Raw genomic sequence first — 20,883 nt, forward strand, 5'->3', positions numbered from 1 at the left:
GTCTGCTCAGTTTCAAACCTCTAATCATATTCTTGGAGAGAAAGCAAGGGGACCTGTTAGGGGTTGCTGAGCTCTGTGCTCGGGGCCAGGTCCAGGCGGTGGAGCCAGCGAGCATGAGTCCTCCCCATGCAGAGGCGGCTCCATCGCCTCGGACTTAAAATTCTGGCACCAGGACAACAGCAAATGAGACCGAGTCTCTGAACAGACACCAAGGGCTGAGAATGAGGCAGAGGGATTAAAAACAGCAGCACGAGCGAAGATGAAATATTGGAACTCAGGAGAACAGCAGGAGGAAGCTTGGCAGTGCCCAGATAGGCAAAGCACCTGCTGGCGTCGAACGGAGAGGACTGCATTTAGTAGGCAATACGTCCCACCATCAGCCAGCATAAATCAGCCCTGCTTCTCGCTGGCAGCCTGGCTGTGCTCAGGCACAACAGTTTTACGGCCCCGCTCCAGTGCTGATGGCTTGATCCCACAAACAGAGGCAGTGCACTGCCTGTATTAATGCGATGTGCAGGATGGATAGCAGAGGAATCCAGGCTAGTGGTAGTGAGAGCACTGCCTCGAAGCAAAATAAATCCTTGGAAAGAAATGTATAAAACTACTACCGTGCCCTCCTTCAACTCTTTAAATCCTCACCCCTGCTTGCAAACTACCCCGCAGCATTCAACAGCTGGCAGACCGCAATGCCTCTTCTCTATAAATGATTTCATGAGAACCTGGTATTCTCCTTTTCAATTTACTTGGGCCATGCGTTGTCTCACGGTGATGAGTGGACACCACATCTTGGCTTGCATTCATCCCAACAAGGTGCAGGCAATTAATTGAGACCCTTTGTTAAGAGAATAGTCTTCTCGGGCTCCACAGCAGATCAGCAGTGCCTCCAAAGGTGATTCAGCCCACCCCATCGACTCCGAGAGCTTTGTGTAACCAGCTTAGGTACTGGTGTTAAACACCAAAAAGTAGGTGGGGTGAATTAATCCAGGCTCGTGCACGTGTGGTTCTGATCTGTATATAGGGCCTCTTGTTGCTGCCACGAAGTAGTAAAATGCCAAACATGGCTCATACCAATTCCACCTCTCACTAATATGTTTTGTCAGCTCATCACAATCTTAAAAGAAACCTTTAAGTGCTGGGAGCCATCCTGGTTTCTAATTAGGCTCAGTCAGGTTTTGTGGCCTCATATGCCTATTTAGTCAAGTTAACCTGGCTCACGCTGTTGCTAGCTTCCAACATATGTACTTGAAATCAGTTTTTCCACTCAGAAAAAGATAAGGTCTACAGTTTCCTCCCCTCAGATAAGCTTAAGAAGAAAAGAAAATGAAGTAATGTCCCTGCCACCCAATATACATGTGATTCTGTATCCCATCCCCACAACAGCTCCCAAACCAGGACACCCCATACAGAGACCTGGCATCTTTCTCTGCAGCACGTTTAGAAGCCTGCACAGCAGTGCCCCGAATCCGTCCCCTTTCTGCTACGCCCTCGGCTCTCCCCATGACCAGCAGAAGAGATGGACGCTTTCAGAGCAATATTCAACCTGCCTGAAGTCTGCGTCGCCTTTTGCACCCGTTTATTTCCCTCCGCTCGCCCAAAGGTACGCTGGGAAGCATAGGACCGTGACCCGGGCGGCCCAGCCACACGCTTAATGTTAGACAGAACCAGTCTTCGACTAAGGGAGTTTGCACATACAGTACAAGAGAATGAGAGTTGCTCCAGTGCACTTACACCACAAAACGCTATGCACCTAAAAAGTTTTCAGTCTCAAAGTAAGCCACAAATATGAAGCATGAATGGTTTACACTGGCACCCGGTCTTCTCAGCAGCTGAATATGCATAAACTATGTTGAAGTTAACTAAAGGAATGATCAAAGCACCAAGGAAGCCTTCCTAAAACTGAGTTCTGGTTATGGGACCTGTAAGGAACTTAAACTCCTAAGCAGGAGAATCAAATCCTGACTGCCAGATTAGGGAGTAACTTCTCCTGAAGCCACCCAAGACACAGGTTTGCACCAGCTGCAGATCTGGTCTTATCTGAAATTCTTTCAAAGAAAGCAAATTGCATTCAATTTCTTAGTAACTGCCCCAGTTCTTAGCTGCGCATTACTGGCATCCAAAGACAGAAATCAAAGCACAGGACACTTCAAGGGGTGAATCAGAGAGCAAAAGAATTCATAGATTTCTAAGCCATCGCAAAACTTTTTGATAAGCTGCTGTTCATTACCACTATTATTATTCATATTTTCAGAGATGTCATAGTGTTCTCAGCACTTTGCAAACAACAAGCCAGAATTCACAGACTTTTCCAAGCAAACTATCTAGTTGGGTTAATGCAAAAACCCAAAGGCCATCCACAAAAGCAGAAAATTCAAAGCTGACTCAGTCTGCCTCATTACAAAGCACTTGCTGAAACTTCTTTTCATCAACCATTTGCTTACTATAAAATATTTGATCTAGTACCATATTTAAAATCATTTAAGCCTTACAACTGTGCAATTCCTTTCTGATACAAGTGAATTTCAACTGTGGCATTTTTAATCACCTTTAAATCCATATGCAGGGTCTGTCTGAGTTATCGTGGGTGCTACTCACAGAACTCTGACAGTGACTCCAAGGAAAAGGTACTGACCTGTCATGGTGGTGATATGTGTAAGGCACAGCACTTGTGTTCCCTTTGAATAGAACTTGAACCTCGCCTCAGTAATCCTTCCTTTGCGGTGGCATTCCCTTCTCATCCAGCTGCCAAAAGGAGATCTGAAATGAACATAATTAACATCCATCAGTTACGGCTTTTTTTTTCCTGCTAAGCATCCAAAAACATATCTTAGATAAACAAACAAAACAAAACACCCTGCCTGAACCAAATCCTGGCTCCAAACAAACCTGGATAACAAATTTGTGGTTGGGATCTGTCATATTAAATCCAGTGAAGTAAATTTACCTCAGATGCGTCCATTACTATGATATCTGGACCCCAAACCATTTGGTGGCTCGGGTAATGTCTTTTGGCATCTTTCAGGACGCGGCCCAGGGGTATGTCTGCACTCTGGGGTCAGGGACGCTCCAGTTGTGTCTGAGAGCGCTAATCCAGACCTGGAAACACTGAGCAGTGCAGAGGAAGATGCACTCTGGTTGGTTTTATGTAAGCAGTCTAGCTACTGGGATCAGAGCCTCTCCGTGACCCTGTGCCGTGGCTAACTGAAGTCAGCATGAGCTTTGGGATCTCTTTCTCCCCATGGACACACCCTTAGGCCTGGACGCATCTCGCTTACCTTTAGGGACCTGCCTGAGGTACCTCAGGTGAGGGACATCCCCAAGGCACCCATGCAATCAACAGCGAGAGAGGTACCTTTGGAGATGTCGATCTCTCGCTACATTAGCTACAATGCCTTAGGGCAATTCAAGCCAAATGGTCTAAGCCAGCCAGCGCCTCAGATCCAGCTCTTCCTTTGTGCTCCGCTACCCTGGCTGCTGTTTGGCTCACACCCAAAAATGCAGCACCTTGGGAAGCCTGCATCACAACCCAGGCTTTCCAAACAGCACTATCTGCACAGCTGTAAGGACACACGCATATCTTCACTTCTCATACAGCGCATCTTTCCTTCCCGTTGACTTTCCATCACTGCTCTAACTTCCAGGAAACACAAGGGATTTGCTGTGGCATGTGGGACTTGAGGGCGAGACGTATTGCTAAAATCGAAGCGAGTGAGAGGCTGCAGAGCTCTGAATGGGCTGCCTTGTCTTTGCAGTTTCCACTGAGCTCAAATTTTGCCTAAAAGGGATTAATTAACATTGGACAACCCCACAGCGATTCCTCATCAGCTCTGGAGAAGAGGAGCCCGTCACTATGGTGATACAACGTTAAAGGGCTGGGTCCAAAACGTTATTCTGGCAGGAAGACGCATGCACCAGGCCAGAATCTGAGATCCCGGGTGAGCTGGTTGTAACTCTGGTGGAGATACTCTAGGTTTACCCTGGTGTCACTGAGATCAGCCCTGGCCTGCAGCCTTTGAGGAGAGCTCCATCCTGTCGTGCAGATGGTTCGCCTTCTAATTTGGAGGGGCTGAATGACTTTTGAAACCTTTGATTCCTGACTGATGCATTCACTTCAGGAGACACAAAAGTACAAAATCTCAGCATGGAGTGACTCCCGTGCTTTCTTTTTCTTTCCTTCCCACCCCCCCGCCCCTTGTCTTTTCTTTTCTTCTCTCCCCGGACAGTTTTATAATTTTGGCATGTGGCCAGAATGTCTGTCCTTATTAGCCTGGGCTGGCTGTGAAACACCTGCAGCGCATTACAGCAGGAGGATGAAAAAAATCAGCTGTCATAGGTAAAGTAATGACCACTTTTCTTCGTTTTAACAGACTAAAAGGAGAGTTGAGAGGGGAAGCGAAAAACGACATAGCTTTACCATCACACCTGCCATTGACTGGACTCAACTATAGACACTGGGTCATATTTTTATCTGATAAGTGACTCCACTAAATTGTTGTCACTTCATACCAGTGAGGGTTCCAGTTTATTCAATATGACATGCACTTGCTGCACTTGAACAGTGTCTTGTGCACCTTTTTTTAATTTATGTCTTTATTATGAACTAAATAGGCACTAGGAAGAAACTTCCCTCTGGGCAAGTTATAACTAGACTGCCTACTAGCATATCCCTCTAATATCCCAGCTGGTACTGGCTGCAAACACTGCCAGATCCAGCAGAGCCTCCATAATGGCAAGGCAAAAGGGCTGCAGGATGGAACAGACACTGCCGAGTCCCACGAGCCACTGCCTCAACCAGAAGGAGGGCTGCACATCCAAAAGACTGACCAGGGTATAGGCAGTGATGCAGAAGTGGTACTCGGGGTATCACTGGAGCTCTTGGCTCTGCAGCTGTGCAAAACCTTTTATAGTAAACTCAGAAATTTCCATGATCTAGGTACACGGCAACACCGGTGAGCCAGTGAGAGGCAATATTTGCTCGCCCAACTCCCAGCCTACAGAACTCCATCTTACCTCAAACCAGCTAATTGTACTTCTGCAGGACTATCCATCTGGAGATGAGCCCTACTTATGGTTACAAAATCCTACTTCAAAAGATGCATTTGTACACAAGGACGGCTATTACTCAGAAGAGGTGCTTGGTGCCTGCTAAGATGTTGACAGTAAAGAGATCAAGATGTCCTTTAGATCCCCTACTATTTAGTAGTGCCACAACCAAAACATACCCTGGACTGAAGGAAAGGCCACAATCAGACCTCCCAGTATATATGTCTCACCGAAGGTGCATGTATCGTCGTAGGGGATGCCAGAGAGAGAGGATCTGGGAGGACAGCTAGAGGTCTAAATAATTTGTGGTGCTCTTGAACTATGACAACAAAGCAGATAGCTTAAATGCAGCTCCAAGAGTTTTGCTACTGAAAGCAGACTCTCTCTCTAAGGACTAGATGGTATTTCAATCCCAACAGCCCATTCAGTGAAAATGCCACAGTCGGGATGTCAAGAGACCCAGAGATCCTTCCAAAACTTTGCTGTGTTTTAATCAAACTTACTTGTCTAGCTGCAAGGCAGTTGAGACATTTACCCCAGCAGCTGACGTTTTTAGTTCTGCATCAAGTGGAGTGCAGCCATTTTAAAAAAAAAAAAGGGAAAAGAAAAACTTGTCACCACAAGGGACTCTGCCAAATATTCCCACTGCTGTCCTGGAGCATGGAAACACAAGTCTGCTGTTGCACACAGGTCTGACTATTTGCATTTTTAATAATTCAAGAGTTTAATTAGTATCATGGCCTTAATCAGAGGCTGAAAATACCGCTGAAGTCATCAGAGCTTAATTAGTTTTAAAAAAATAATCTGCAGTCTGAAAATGTCTCTACTAACATGAAGGTCTGTCCTTAGCTTGACGCTTTGGGGTTCAGCTGAGCTTTTACCTGTTGCTTCTGATTTCCCGTAGCAGCACACCTCGGAGTAACTCAAAATCCCCAAACAATACCAAGTCAAATCAGTGGCCTTCCCTGTTTATTCCTATAAACTGTTCTACAGCTTTCTTGAACTGGACTCGGAAAAAGCTGACCAGATTGAAGGAACATCTTAAATTAATTCGGGTATATCCCACAAGCTGCATGTGAATTTCCCCTCTACAGGAAATACAGCGTTCTTAGAACATCAACAAGTATCACTGGACCTTCAGCCAAGTCAGCAGGAACACAGTCCTGAGGGAAATAACTATGTATGGCCAGAAAAATCACCGTTTAGTAGTGGGACTGCAGAAGCTGCCCTATGTGGGAGCTAACACTGGTCCCTTGCAGCTCAAGTTGCGTGGTGAAGCACAGGAGGTCTGGTGCTGCTTTCCTTCTCGAGTGCAAGGGATGAATGCGGTCTCAAGGGGAATTATCACCGATTTGGGCTGAGGGAATCTGAAGCCCTGGCAACAGCCATCCATTTAGTCACTGGACAGATTGATAGCATTGTACAGGACATCCTGGACGAACTTTTTCAAACAATATGTGATTTAATGGTGGGATTCATCACCACCCAATGCTGTGGAGGCCAAATATATAAACAGGTTCAAAAATGGATTAGCAAAACTCATGGAAGATAGGTCAATCACAGACAATTAAATATGGTAATCCGGATGCAACTTCCAGTTCAGGAAGTTAGTCGGTCTAATGCCCTTCCACCTCTGATTTACTCATAAAAAGGAAGCCAGAAAAATTCTCCCCATGCCAAAACTGTCCCTTGGCTCCAAGCATTAGCTAGAATCACAATAAATTCTTTTTTTTTGGCAGGGGGAGGGGGATACATTTTCTTTCAGTAATGATATTACAGCATGCTATTTATTTCCCTCTGCAGCTCCTGAACCTCTGTGTAACCTCCCATCTCCCTGTCCCCTTAGGAATATCACAAATAAATTAGTGAAACCTACTGGAAGGCGATAGCAATCACAGATACCACTAAATTCCATTTAGCAAGGAATTAGGAATCCAATCACTTATGTACGTAGGAAAGCTCTGACTGGATCACACTGAAAAAACATTCTGTCTTTGAGAGTACTGGACCAGAGGAAGATGCTGGAAACTCAAGATGGAAAAATATAAGTTGGTTTGTCCACAAGGAAAGTTTCTTGCAACCCCAGGACAGTTACTGTTTGATTTATTCCCTGACACATGCCTGTGCAGAGGATAGTTTTATATATAAAAAATACATACACACAGTACACTTCATACTGCAGTGTTATGTATCCCCATCCCCTTTGAATCCTGCTAAACTCTTGCAAACTCTTGACCCAAAGAGCAGCTTATGGCACGGGTTATCCGCTCTCTGCTCCCTTGTCTTCTTACCTGCTGCATGCATTTCTACCCACTGTCTGGTTTTGAAGGTGTTTAGGGGGGTTGCTGGAGAGCAGAGGACAAGATGACAAATGAGCTAACACACAGCAATGGAATGTAAGTGAGTCTCAGCTATTTTTAATTAAGAAGCGATGACAGCTGACTAAATTCCCTGACACTGCAGTTAAAGGCTCCCTGACCCAGACATTATTGGACACACTCCTAAGACCAATATATATTGGTCCCGACGGTGCTTCTATTATTGTCCCCGCCGTCTCGACAGATGCAGGACTAACAAAATCTATGTCTATTATCAGCATGCAAATAGTGAGATAAACGTGTGAATGCTTATGAGCAGGAGGAGGCAGCAGGTGAGAGGAGGACGGCGAAGGTCATTTTCAAGGGAGTGCTGAAAGTGCCAATGTTTGGTTCCAATAAATGTTCAAAAGGTTTGGACAAATTTAACTGCCATTTTCGTTTTCAGTTGGTTAAACCAATGATAGATTGACCATGAGAGAGGCAGAGAGACAGAAAGAACATTTCCTGCTGTAAGACAGATAAAAGATAAGAGGCAAAGCAGTATGGTGCCTTGGGCTGGCTTTTCTCAGCCCACAGATCACAGGGAGGGCTCAACTGAGAAAGCTTTCCTTCTAACTCCCAGACCAGAGGGCCCAGCAACCTGATGAAGCCATCTGGATTTTGAAGGACAAGTATTCACCCGGTTTCATCTAAGGACTCATTTAGCAGAGATGAGAATACAGTCAAGGTGTCCAGCTCCCACTATCACAACAGACTGGCAAAAAACTGACTGTTTCAACAACAGGCTGTCTTGGAAAGATGTCAAGAGGAAGATACCAACCACAAAAAGACAATACAAAACTCAGTTTTGTTCTCAGGGCTTGCACAGCAGTGAAGCCAGCAGCAGATCCCTTTACCTTGAGCTCACTAGTTGGTTTTAGTAGGACAGACACACACAAAAAAAAAGATTCCCTTCTACCCTTTCCAAAGGGTCATGGAGAAAAGGGGTAAACTGGCACATGCAGCGAAGTCACACAAACCACGTACAAACTTGGCGTGAGCGAGACAAATACATTAAGGAGCATCGTCAGGAACTTTCCAGCGTGGTTGCACGGTGGGAGGGGGAAAGAGTTGCTTTCTGCTGTTGCTAAGACAGTTCCCCCACCCTTGCTCTCTCCCAGCCCAATCCACGGGCTTTCTCCTCTCATTGGCTCACCGGCTGCATCGAACGATCACGGCAGGTTTTCCTCCTCCTCGCCCTATTGGCTTCTGCCTATGGCCTATTATCAGGGGAGAGCAAATCAGACACGTAATCAATAGTTTGCGAGAAGGAACGGGGCTGTGCGATGCTACATTTGCATTAAATCTCTTGCTGCCTATGCCTCTGCATTCAGATAAGAACGGATTAGCCATATTGGCCATGCTCGCAGAGGTGAGCGTAAATGGCAGACTGATAGCAAGGCAGCGCTGCAGTGAGCTGTCAGCGAAAGGCAGCCGCTGCACGCTCTAGTCCTGAACTTCAGGCCAGGCTCTACCTGACGAGAAGCTCAGATCCCGACCTTGCACGATTCAAGGACCACCAGCATCCTGCCTGAGCACCGATCTAGAGGCACAGGGCAAACCTCCTCTCTGGCAGCCTGTCTGAACTAGTGTCCCCAGCTTGGGTACTCATCAGGGCAGCCGGCTCTGAAAATAAGGAAAAGGTGTATAGCAAGGGAGAAATCTTCTTTCCTGCAGTACCATAAGCGATGCCCTCTCCAGCAAGCTTTTAGAAAGTTGCTTGGTCTGAGGGCGACTGGAGGTCTTCTAGGGCAGGCAGAGAGAATGGAAACACTCCACAAGGCCAGAGAAAGTTTTCCTGGCTTGAACCAGGATGGCCGATGACAGTCAGCTACCACAACAGTGCTGCTTGGTCACTGCCAGCCTTCAGAAATTCGGGAACAGTGGTTCCTTCGTCTCGCAGCATCCCTGTCAGCTTGGCTCTCCCCACCCCACCAAAACCCCGTTATTGGGCAGCGAAACACAGCAGCAGTGGGACAGCTCCCCAGCCCTACCACAGACCAGGTCAAGGCCTGGAACCAGACGCAGAGAAGAGGCAGATGAGTTGGAACAGGTTTCCAACCGCAAGCAAAACGGTCTTGAATTGACACCGTGCATCAATGAAACACCAATGCAAAACAACTAGATGTTGCCAATGGCTTTAAAACTAACTGCGAAATAAAACTTACTTATCAGTGATGGGGACCTCAGACACCAGGGCATCAAGCGCACGACCAAGTTAAGTGTGAGTAACTACTGAACTGGCCTCAGGCCTTAAAGCTTTGCAGTTTAACTTGCCCAAGTAAGCCAGCTGATGAAATAGCCCCAGGCACGTTGGGACACTGGTGAAATAGCAGCCCTTTGGCTATTTTCTTTCACCACACAGGTGAGTCAGCATCCGGACGACGGAAGAAAAACTGGAGTTTCCTTTTCTGTTCAGGACTGCAAGTGACTGGCAGCAGCAGGAGCTCAGTCCAGCTTCTAGCTTGTTCCTAATAGACATGTATACAGACTACAGGAGGTCAATGAACCCAGCAAAGCCATCCACTGCAGTTGGATGCACATACATTGGATGTACGCAGTCCCCTAAATACTAGATCTTCCTAGCCTGGACAGTCCACTTGCTCTCTGTCCTTTATGTTATACAGAGGTTCGGTTAGGAATGATGTTGTAAAATAATGCAATTATGAGGCAAGACACAGGAAAATTTTCTATGGAAATTTCCACAGCCAATCTATTTGTTTATTTTGGGGAGGGGAGGGGGTTGGACACAAAACACTGGGTCAGTTTAAAAAAACCCAAGTGTCTGACCTGAATAAATCCATTTTTATTAAATTCATGGGGATGGTTTCTTCAATATAAGATGGAACTTCAAGTTAAAAGGAGGAAAGAGAAGAAAAGAGCGCGCATAAAAATCAGGTTCAAATCCCTGCTCGGCCTCACTCAGTAAGGACTTTGAATTAGGTCTACAGTTACTTAAACAGCTTCAAGTATTTTGGGATCTCTCTCCAGTTCGTATGATCTAAGTTTCATCCTGAGGCAGAACAGGAAGAATGTTCTGAGCTCTCAAAAATGTTCATGACTTCGGACAAATACATTATACCCAGCTTCAAAACAAATCTGTTCTCTTTTTGATCTTATGTAATAGTCTAGATGTCTGTGTTTTGATTCCTCCCAATTGTGCACTCAAACTGGTACAGAGCTCCATGAAAGAAAATTAATGGACTGGAAGGAAACCTACACTTTTTTTAATATCTCTAAACCATGTGCCTCTTTGCCAGATACCTTTACAGAGAAGGAAAGCATGAAATTTAGCAACAACCAAGATGATAAAAATGAACTCAAGTAAGAACTCCTATCATGAGTTAAGCCTGCTTCAGCCACTCAAGAAGATAGAGCCTATGAATGAAGCCTTTTTGACCAATAAAAGCCTTTTAAATAAAATGAAAGCTCTTTCAGACTAATTCAAGAAGCAACCTACAATGGAAAAGATTTGGTCCCTGACGGCCTGGGATCAAACTTGTTTCCTCCTTACTGTTAGTGCCTACACAACAACATTTATCTGGACCTATTAGATTTGCTGTAGATGGAAAAATGATTAGATTCTTACCGCGAACATGTAGGAAATGTCCAACAGAAAGGCAGAGCTGGTATGTTATAACCTATGCTGCTATGACCATCACGGTGGTCAGTTCACTTTTGAGTGCTCACTCCACCGCCTAGGGAGGAAGGTGTGCTCCCTTACCTGGCAATACGTTCAGTCCTGAATGACCATGTTGTACCTGTCCTCAGCAAGAAAGGCAAAGAGGATGGGCGCGCACTTCTTCACCTCCAACACTTAGCAGGCACAACCTGGGGTAACAAGAATAAGAAACATGAATATAAGGAATAATATGACGGATGACCTGACAGGAAACCCCAAGCCCAAGCGGAGGAAAAATTGTGTCCATAGCTCCATTTCCCCACCCCAATTCTGCTTATCACCATGTATCTGCTTCTGGTCCAAGGCTTGGACCTCAGGGCTTCCAGGCTGCCATTCACCACCTGTCTGGCACAGCTGATAGAGAACAAGGAGCCAAGAAACCTGAGAGCCATTTCTGAGCCAACAGCATGTGTTCCCAGATTCAATTTTCTTTTCATATTTCCTGTTTGAAAGATTTTCATAACTCCCAATGTATTTCTTTCAGATTTGTCTTGCCTTAAAAATTACTGAAATGTCAGTCGTCTTGCCTTTTTTGTTATAGAGAGGAAACTATTTTCCATATGCGTTTCAGAATTTTTCACGAGAAAAAATCCAAGGATACAGCCATCCTTACTTAGCACATTGTATAACTGTCCATGAAGGGATCTGATTTCTGTCTATCTGCTTCTGGTTTGTTTCCCAGCTCCATTTCATTAATACAATTTCTCAAGAAGATCATATCATTAATAAAGCCAAACCACAGGAATACTTCTCATAACTGCTCTATTTCTCTGATGCCAAAGGCTAGTAAAAGGTCTCCAAACTTCAATTTCGTCTTTAAAGAGTTCTATGCAAGGTAACTCAATGTTACTAGTCCCATTTTGCTATTAAACAGAGGCACAGAAGAGTGCCAAGAGTTGTCCCAGGCCATAAAATAAGTAGAAAAAGACAACCAAACCCTGAGCCCTGATCCACAGCCTCTTGCTCTGTCCCAGTGGACAACATTCTTTCCTACGATTACTAAAAATATTGGGGTCTTCTGTGAAACAGACTGGGATGCTAATTTTTGAGGTGGAGTGACCAACCCAGCATGGGAAATCGTATAAGTGAATATAATACTCTCAACTTCCTGAACTCTTGTACAATAAACAGCTTAACAACTTGTTTCCCACAGAGACACCTGCAGCAGATAAGAAATGACACATGTATATACGTAGCCATAATTTCTTTTTTCTAGCTGTACACACACATGTATATCCAGATACGCACAAACATAAAATACTTGCATATATATGTATATATCAAAGTTATTAAAATTAGAAGGAACTTTGATGTTGGGCTCGGCATGGTCTGAAAAAAGGCTGATTACACCACAGCACAGCTGTGGGAATGACCTGCCTGCGCTGTGCACAGCACTTCAGGCACATAAAATGCAAAGACCTATTTGGATGGGAGCACAGAGCCAAGACGCTTCCCTCAAGATGCTTCTTCCCACCCATCACACCTATCACCTGCCCACGAAAATGAACTTCCCACGTCTCCACTGGTTAAACCTTGACCCCTTTCCCTGAGCATGTGCCACCCCACAATACTCCCTCAATATCACCACAACACCTGGCTACCTAACAATTACATTTTTTGCAATTGAAGCGCAGACATATCTAAATAAGCCAGGATGAGATGGCTGGATGCCTTTGGTACTAACGCCAGTGCTCTCATGAATGCCGACTCTTAAAGCAAAACAAGTAAAAAAGAGTAAGTAAACTAACGAGTTTCTCGACTCATTTGTTTAGAATGACAGATCGACAAACATAGTAATTTTTATTTTTTTTTAATTTTTTTACAAACGGCTTTTTATAACTCATAACCCAAAATAAGCCCTGACCCAGCTGCGGTGCCATGTTAAACAGTAATTACTCTATATAAGGCTGACCAAATGGGAATATTTGTGGGCCAACGGAATGAAATTATTTTAGGACTTACACAAACTTTCTCTGGGAGTGGTGAGACTAGCTGTGGGTAATGTGGCGTACCTAAGAAACAAGCGGACACAGGAGAGGTTTTTTTCTTCTTCTTCCAAGCCTCCATTAAAACTCACTAGGTGACATTAAATGACTTTTCCAAATTTCTGCTCAAGGGAAAAGGAAAACAATAAAGAGGTAGAAGTGAGATTTGTTTACCCCTCTATAAAAGAGGTTTCACTATCTCACTGTACACATCTTGAGATTCTCCCTCAACCTGGCTACCTGTCATGCCTGCTAAACCGCACCCAAACATACGGCAGCGCATAAGTAAGCAAAGGTGCAAAGCAAGACCCTTGTAATCTTTCATTATACTGGAGGGAAAAAAGGAAAAAAAAAAAAAAAATCAAGCCTCATTCTCCAGCTCTTACCTGCCATTCAGGTTGCTTCACCATGAGCTGCCGTGCAACATCAGCCACTGAAATGTCCGTCGTCAGGCATTTTCCTGGCTAGGACTGTCACAAGCACCTTTCTTCCAACCCAGCCCACATCCTACATAGATGGTTCCTTGCCACCTCGCTGCCACAAAGCCAAACCCTTCATGGAGACTGGCCTCACGGCAAGTTGGACCTTTTTGCTTGACCCTTGCTTGAAATGATGCTAAACTACATCAGTACACGTTGCAGAGTAATTTTTCATCCTGTCTACACTAAGGATGCTCTCGCACTCCTGATCTTTTGGCGATGTTTGGGCCCACTGAATCTGTTCTGCTAAGGCTAAGGGAGGAAGAGCCCATAAATCCAAACTGCCTTGTCCTCTCAAATATTCAGTTCATCATTTCAAAGTGCCCGATTTTGAAGCAGGTGAGGCAGCACAGCCTGCAGAGAAAGGAACAAAAGTCCTGTAACCTGGGGCATGTCCTGCCTTGTAGGAGGGTGGGGATCTCTGTGGGGAATCCTAGAAGAAGAGGCTGACAGAGCTTTCAGAGTGGCAATGCTCAGTTCAAAAAAACTGCAAAAATTAGTGGCATGCCATTCTGGTGCAAGTGGCAGTTTTCCAGTTTCCAAAATATCCCTCCTCCTTATGTCACGGTAAAACAGAGCAAAAATGGAAAGTGGTTTAGCAAGTCGGAACATTGCAATTCAAAATAGAATCAGAGGGGATTAAAGCAAATACCCAGACTGTTCTAACCTGTGTTTACGGCCCAAATACTGTACCAATTCCTGTTATTTTCAGGGGTTTCTTCCTGTGTTGTAACATTCTCTCTGGGATTAAACTTGGCCTATGCAACATATGACTCATCTGACTACAAGTTCCCGGGCATGTGCTGCAGGTTTTGCAGATGCTTATCACTGACAACCCATCCTACAGCCTCAGAGCCCAGTGCAGCACATTACACGTGGGTTTTTGCTGGAGGGGTAGGAAGAAAATGACAGCATCTGCCTAACACTAACTTTTCATCCTTAATTAAGGACTTCAAAACTTAGTCCGTTTTCTGAGCAGGATGGTGGGTGGAAAATAAAATACAGCTAGTCTTTAATGATCTCAGTGAAACTCAAGTCCATTTTCTAGTTAATATGCACCCTTGCACCCAGGAATTTCAAGTTAAAAATTCGTTGCTATGGAACTCATGTTATCTGCAGCACCAAGCGCTGACAATGGCCAAACTAATCCCGGGTAGGATCCTCTGCCTTCACTGATGTAAAACAGATGCACTGTTTTCAGGTTTGCTTTTCATTCTACCTGACTTTCTGCATTCCAGAAGATAACTTCTTTTTATGTCTGTCTCTGATTAGTTCTTTGAATTACCTCCACATACATGATTATTCAACACTGAGTCCACCCTGCCGTTCTTCATTCTCTTTCAATGACCCACACAAGTGCCAGTACCATACTGATACTCACTTAGAGACACAGTAATGCCTTTAGAGTTACAGCGTTAAATTCACAGGTGAGATCAATTTTAGCTGCAACAAATCACAAGATGCAGCAGGAGGTAATTCAAAGAATAAAAATTCACAGAATAGAAAGAGAGAAAGAAAGAGAAAAAAGATAACCATGCAGAAGCAATGGACTTGGGTGATACACTGCAGCCTTATAGTACCTTTGTACACATACAGCAACGGGCTATAAAAGCTTCTGAGCTCTTAATTACCAGTTCAAGTCACAATTGGTAAGGCTCTTCTAATAGAAAGGAGCAAAAAGCTAATCACGTCGGTTGACTGGATGCTGAACATCTCACCTATAAACAGCTCCTCCTTAGGCTGTTTGCCAGTGGGAAGGAGCAACCATGAATTGGGACAGCAGCTTCTGTTGTGCAGTTCACAGAAGGGACTTCACCAGTATTGGTAGATCCTGAAAGAGAAGGAAATTCACACTCACTAGTGGAATTAGATGTGATCTCCACATTTTACTGAGTCATTGACTGCTGGCGAGCCCAGCTCTGTTCACATGCTGAAAGTTTGATATATGCCTAAAAAGAGAGTGAGTCTAGGCCTGGAGAATTCAGGTATTTCAGTACATTGGTAAGTGCATCAGAGTCCGGCTGACCGCAGTGGACATGCCTGTCAGTACAAGTTAATCAAGAGTCAGAGCCTCTCGCTGAAACAACGCCTCAGGTCAGAGCGGGCTGCGCCGCCTTCTCCGGTGTTTGTCTACTGAAATCAGCAGAGTTACATCGGCAGAAGGTAGGTAGCTCAAGGTACTTGTCCACCTTTAGGCATATACCTTACCTGTAGAGAAGCAGAGCTTCCCAACGCAGAAGCTGTGAGCCCTCAACTCAAGGCTCTGCTGACTATCAGGAGAGCCGGACTCCTACCTTCGGAGCCCTGATCCACTCTCTCGACGCTCCACTGACTAAGGACAGCTCCACACTCACATTTCTACTTTCATTGGCTAAGACCAGACTCACGTGAATATCATCCTTAGTCTCCTCTTCTTTAGATACATGAATCTGCAACCTTCCTTTAAACACAATCAAGGTAAGCATGACACAGAAATTACAACCTAATTAAAGAGAACTATGGAAAACAAATATACATACCCTTTGTTCCATTGGGTTGCTTTAAAACACAATGCTGTGGTTTATTCCTTCTCTCTCAATCTGTCACCAACACTCGGCTACATGGGAGAAAACAAATTTAAATTAAACTCAAACATTATGTCTAGTTCACTACTAACACCTAAACAGTGCTGAACCTTTTACATAGACACTTTGTGCTATAACCCCAAACTATAGGGTCAATAAAGCCACAACAACTGACAGCAGTTACAGACTTGGGCTATATTCTGAATTAAAATATAAGGAACAAGTAACAAAAACAGCAACACACACACAAAAAAAGAAAAATCTGAGTTCTGCAAAAGTTACTTAACTTCCCAAGGCCAAAATCTTTGTTGAAGTCTTTAAATCCGAGAGATGCATGTGTGTGGCAGATGGCAGCTCCTGCAGTACATGTAATACACCACCTTTGTACAGTGTATTGTGTTGTACGGATATTCATCAGTTAATTTCTACAATAACTGTGTTAGGTAGGATCGTTAACACCGCTCCTAATTTTACTGATAAGTAGGCTGAGACAGAAGGGTGGGGAGGATTGTCTGAAGTGAATAAGTAAGTAACAATGAGAACTCCAAAGCATCCTCCCATCTCTGAGTCCATGTAGGGGTTTTTTTTTTCAATTGAAAAAAAAAATCTTTGGCATAGTTTGACCCAATGCCAACTGAAGTTTGAAGGCTTAAAAAACCAACCAACCAAACAATGGACTTCAGCTCACACACCCTAGGTTCATAGCTAATGAAGCATTTATGTTACACTAAAAACGTAGCTTAGCTTAAGTATCCATTTTTAACTATCAACTGAAGTGAAAACATTAATTCATGCAAATCAATATTCCCTAAACAATAATTTTCCTCTAGAACATTTCTTCTTTTTTTAACATAAACTCTTATCTAACATAACCCATTTAAAGTATTTTATCTGCAGAGTTCAGCAATTAGCTCTGTAAATTGTTTTCCTTGAGTGTATGGAAGGTTACATTACATAGTGAAATATAAAGTGTATGCTATTAGTGAATGAAAACCTCTCTTTGAACGATGATTATCTTTCAAAAAGGCTGGGATAAGGGCCAGATTACCAAAATGAATTCAAGCCAGCTATTAGAGTTCTACTTGTACATCCAAAGTCCCCTGTTATTTCATGCAAGTATCCACTTTCAGTGCATCTTCGGGGGTTTTCAAATGTAATTGTTTATATGTAATACCCACAGACAGTGTTTTCCTGAAAACATGGCCAGAAAAATCCAATCTGAGGAATAAACAAGCAAGCAAATAGGAAATGGGTGCAAAGAAAAGCACAGAAAGAGAGAAGGGACAGTACATAAAACAGCCAAATGAAGGCAGGAGATGGCACTGAGGGTACTTCAGATGCTACTGAAAGGGAGGACAAGGACGGAGAGGCTACACCTCGTCTGTCCACTAATCCAGAACAAATTCATGAGAGTCACAGAGATTTGTAGAAAAATAGTATTTCGCGTGGAGGTGGTAAAAGACTCCTGGAAGTCACCTAAGCCATCCTTCTACTCAAAACATGGCTAACCTCAAAATTGAATCTGGTGTTGTCCGCTCGAGCTCTGAAAATCCCTAAGAATGGAGATCCCACAGCCTCACTGGGCACCTGCTCCAGTTCTGCACCACTCTCCCAGGTTTGGGTGTCCGTCCCCCCCCTTATATCCAATCAGAATTTCCCTTGTTGCAGCTATGACACAAGATTTTTTTCCAGTTGTTTAAAGAAGGCTTCATTCAGCTCTTCCTCTCAATCAGGTGGTTCATAGGAGATGCCCACCACGACACCCTCTTTCTGGGCCCCCCCCACTCTGATCCTGACCCACAAGCTCCCAACACCCACTGCTGCTCCTCTGCACAAAACACAACCCCCTCTCCTTTTTTTCCGTGTACATCTTTGTCAAAGAGCCGTATCCATCCGTCGCAACAGTCACATGAATTATTCCACCATGCCTGCCATTCCAGCAAACCTTGACTAAAGCCCTTAGTACTAAGGTACTAATTAAACAAAAGTACTGTTACATACACTAGGTGAAGCAAGGCACACAGATACTAAGAGGGCAAATTGCCCAGCGCCGAGTGTTAGTGACAGAGCTGTGAAGACAATATAGGAACCCAAACTCCTCATCTTACATGTTACCTTTTAGACTAAACAGCCTCTGATGATGCCCCAGAGGGCAAAACGAGAAGGAAAGCTTCTCATGGAGAACAGTCACGTGGGGCCAGATGCTCAGCAGATCAAAATCGGTCAACTCCACTGCCTTCAATGCAGCTACGCCAATTTACATCAGTTGACGATGTGACCTATATAATGAAAACTAGCTTGAAGCAGCTAAGGAATATAACCCTGATTTATTCCAAATACATTATATTTAATGCTGTCACTTATCTTTTACATGCCAACATGCAAGCTCAGGAGACAGACACATTTGGATACTCTCAGCTGGGAATCGTGTTCTTGCAACGCTCCTAGATGATGCACATACTGTCTCTATTTGTGTTCACCCTTTCAGATGGCATGGTGCCCACGAAACAAGCTGATTAGCACTTGCCCTGGGCTATCAAGGCAAGGCAATGGTATGTTTCGATCAGCAAACTGCATAACAATATAAATGTCATCTATTCTACAAGAAGCTTTGGCAGTATTTGTGTCTTGTGCTTCATTGCATGTGTGTGCCAAAAAGAAACTCAAAGACTTGCAAAAGAAAGACAGCCATGGGATTCGCCAGCCCTCCCGGTTGCCAAAACATGCTGTGTAGCAGTGGGTGCCTCATTATAATCCCCAAGGACCATCTACCAGGTGTCAGATCGTATGTAACGTGAAGACTACCAGTACATATATATATATATATATATATAGCCTTTTTTGTTCAACCAGGCTCATAAGCAGAAAACAAACCACAAACAGTGTGTCTGGCACAGTTCAAGACATGATCTGTACACCTGCCCAGAAAAGATGGCATCCAGCCTAAACAGAATAGCCCTGGGCAGTCACTAGCTGGTTGTGCAATGTCTTTGCTGACGGGGCAAACTGCAGCAATACCTAGCAGATACAATGGATAATGGGCTACGGACGCTGAGTTGAGGATGCTAGCTGGAGTGCACGCCAGGCCTCTAATGGCCTGGCACTCATTAGCATCTGATTGTTACTGGAGACCTATATGACATGAAATGATGGTCTCACTCCAATTCCTGGTGAGCAAATGTCAGCACCATTATCACAGTAAGCATCCATCTTAGTGGTCTGACCAAAGAAGCCAAGGACTGAATGGGAAGAAAGGCTGATCTATGTCTCATTGTCAGTGGAGGGGACTTTCCAGGACAGAGCTGGGGTGAACTAGCAGGGTTCAGAACTGCTGCCTCTACAAGTACTACTTAATTCTTTAGCAGATGGGACAGGATGCAGAAAGAGGAGACACAGTGCAGGAAATATGCACCAAAAGAGAGAGAATGCTGTCAGACTAAGGTAGGAAAGACAACTCTGCAGATAAGCGGAAAAACATCATGGCATGACATGCCAAGTGGACAGTGGAATGACACACCCAGATCATCAGAAACAGAAACTGCATTGTAAGTACATAACTAAACAGGACACTGTAGCAAATCCAAAGAACGTTTACTAGATCTCACAGGTCTTTCTCTGCAGTTCATGTTTTGTTCACACACTAGGAACCAATAGCAGTGTTAAAGGTAAACCCCTCAACCTTTCCGTGTCAATTAATCCAACAGCCGGAGGCAGAGCTCTCGGCACTCTGGAGTCTTCCAACGGTTTCCTCCTATAGCAAACCCAAGAGCTTTCTGCGTCGTCTGTATAAATTCACAACCGATTGCTTTATCCTGACTACTTATTAACGACTATTATTTGCTTTATCAAAGTTTTATTTTCATGACAAACATACAAACCACTTGAAATAACTGTTGTTCCAACCACTGTTTATGAGCGAGTCTTCCTTCTCTGAGATACTCCGTCGTTGTTCTACATAACCTCATCGTATTTCTATTTCATTATACAAGTCTTTGGTCAATGCTAGAACCATAGCACAGGCAGTAAGACTACAGAGTGACTCTCCTAAGGAGATTATGCAAAGTGTCACTTAGCATTAAATTTCTGTTTGAAAATGGAAGATTTTTTATTCTTAGTTATGCTAATGAAAATCAGAAAAGATACTTCGTATTTCTAATATTAAAGCGGAGGCCTTAACTTTTCGAGAATCCTTAGTCATGCCCTTCTGCTACTGCATATACCTCATAAATTCATATTTACAATACTTCATGTTAACAACTTCTTTTATTTCTGAAAATAGAAATCAGTCTGAAGTGCTTTCGTTTGGTTAGCAGTATCCAGATGCATTAAACTTCCATTACATAAGAGGATTTGTACTTTATACTAAAGTTTTTGGGGGAGAGATATTTAAAAGATTATGAAATATGCTTGTGGAAAAAAAAAAAAGAATGTTGGAACATATCCATCAATATTTCAGTATAAATTTTTGAAGCACCAGAATTACATGGTGCAATTATCTTTCAGAATGTATAGCTCCTAGCACTGATCTTTACATTTAACAGAAAAAATGGTTTAATACTAAGTAAATGAATGTTAATTAAGATGTTGGGAAAAATTCCGTCATAATTGAATAATGAAACTAATGCACGTTGTGCATTTGTTTAAAAAGTCTCTGCTACTCTGACTGTATCAAGCATAAGCGGCCCTTTATGGGATATACTTGCCAACACAAATCTTTATACAAAGTCTGATTCTTTCTGACTATTGACCAAAGATCAGATCTGGACTCTCACAGCA

The 20,883-nt window shown here is 43.8% G+C and overlaps 1 long non-coding RNA gene across 1 annotated transcript; it reads right to left on the reverse strand.

Annotated features, from left to right (window-relative positions):
* Positions 1-2,634: 2,634 nt before the first annotated feature.
* On the reverse strand, positions 2,635-15,350 carry LOC143170391 (uncharacterized). Its single transcript, XR_012997046.1, has 3 exons — positions 15,262-15,350; positions 11,122-11,228; positions 2,635-2,754 (listed from the first exon to the last, which is right to left on the reverse strand). It is a non-coding gene; the product is annotated as an uncharacterized LOC143170391 (long non-coding RNA).
* Between the last annotated feature and the right edge of the window lie 5,533 nt (positions 15,351-20,883).

This window comes from Aptenodytes patagonicus, chromosome 23, assembly GCF_965638725.1.
Source record: "Aptenodytes patagonicus chromosome 23, bAptPat1.pri.cur, whole genome shotgun sequence".
Classification (NCBI taxonomy): Eukaryota; Metazoa; Chordata; class Aves; order Sphenisciformes; family Spheniscidae; genus Aptenodytes; species Aptenodytes patagonicus.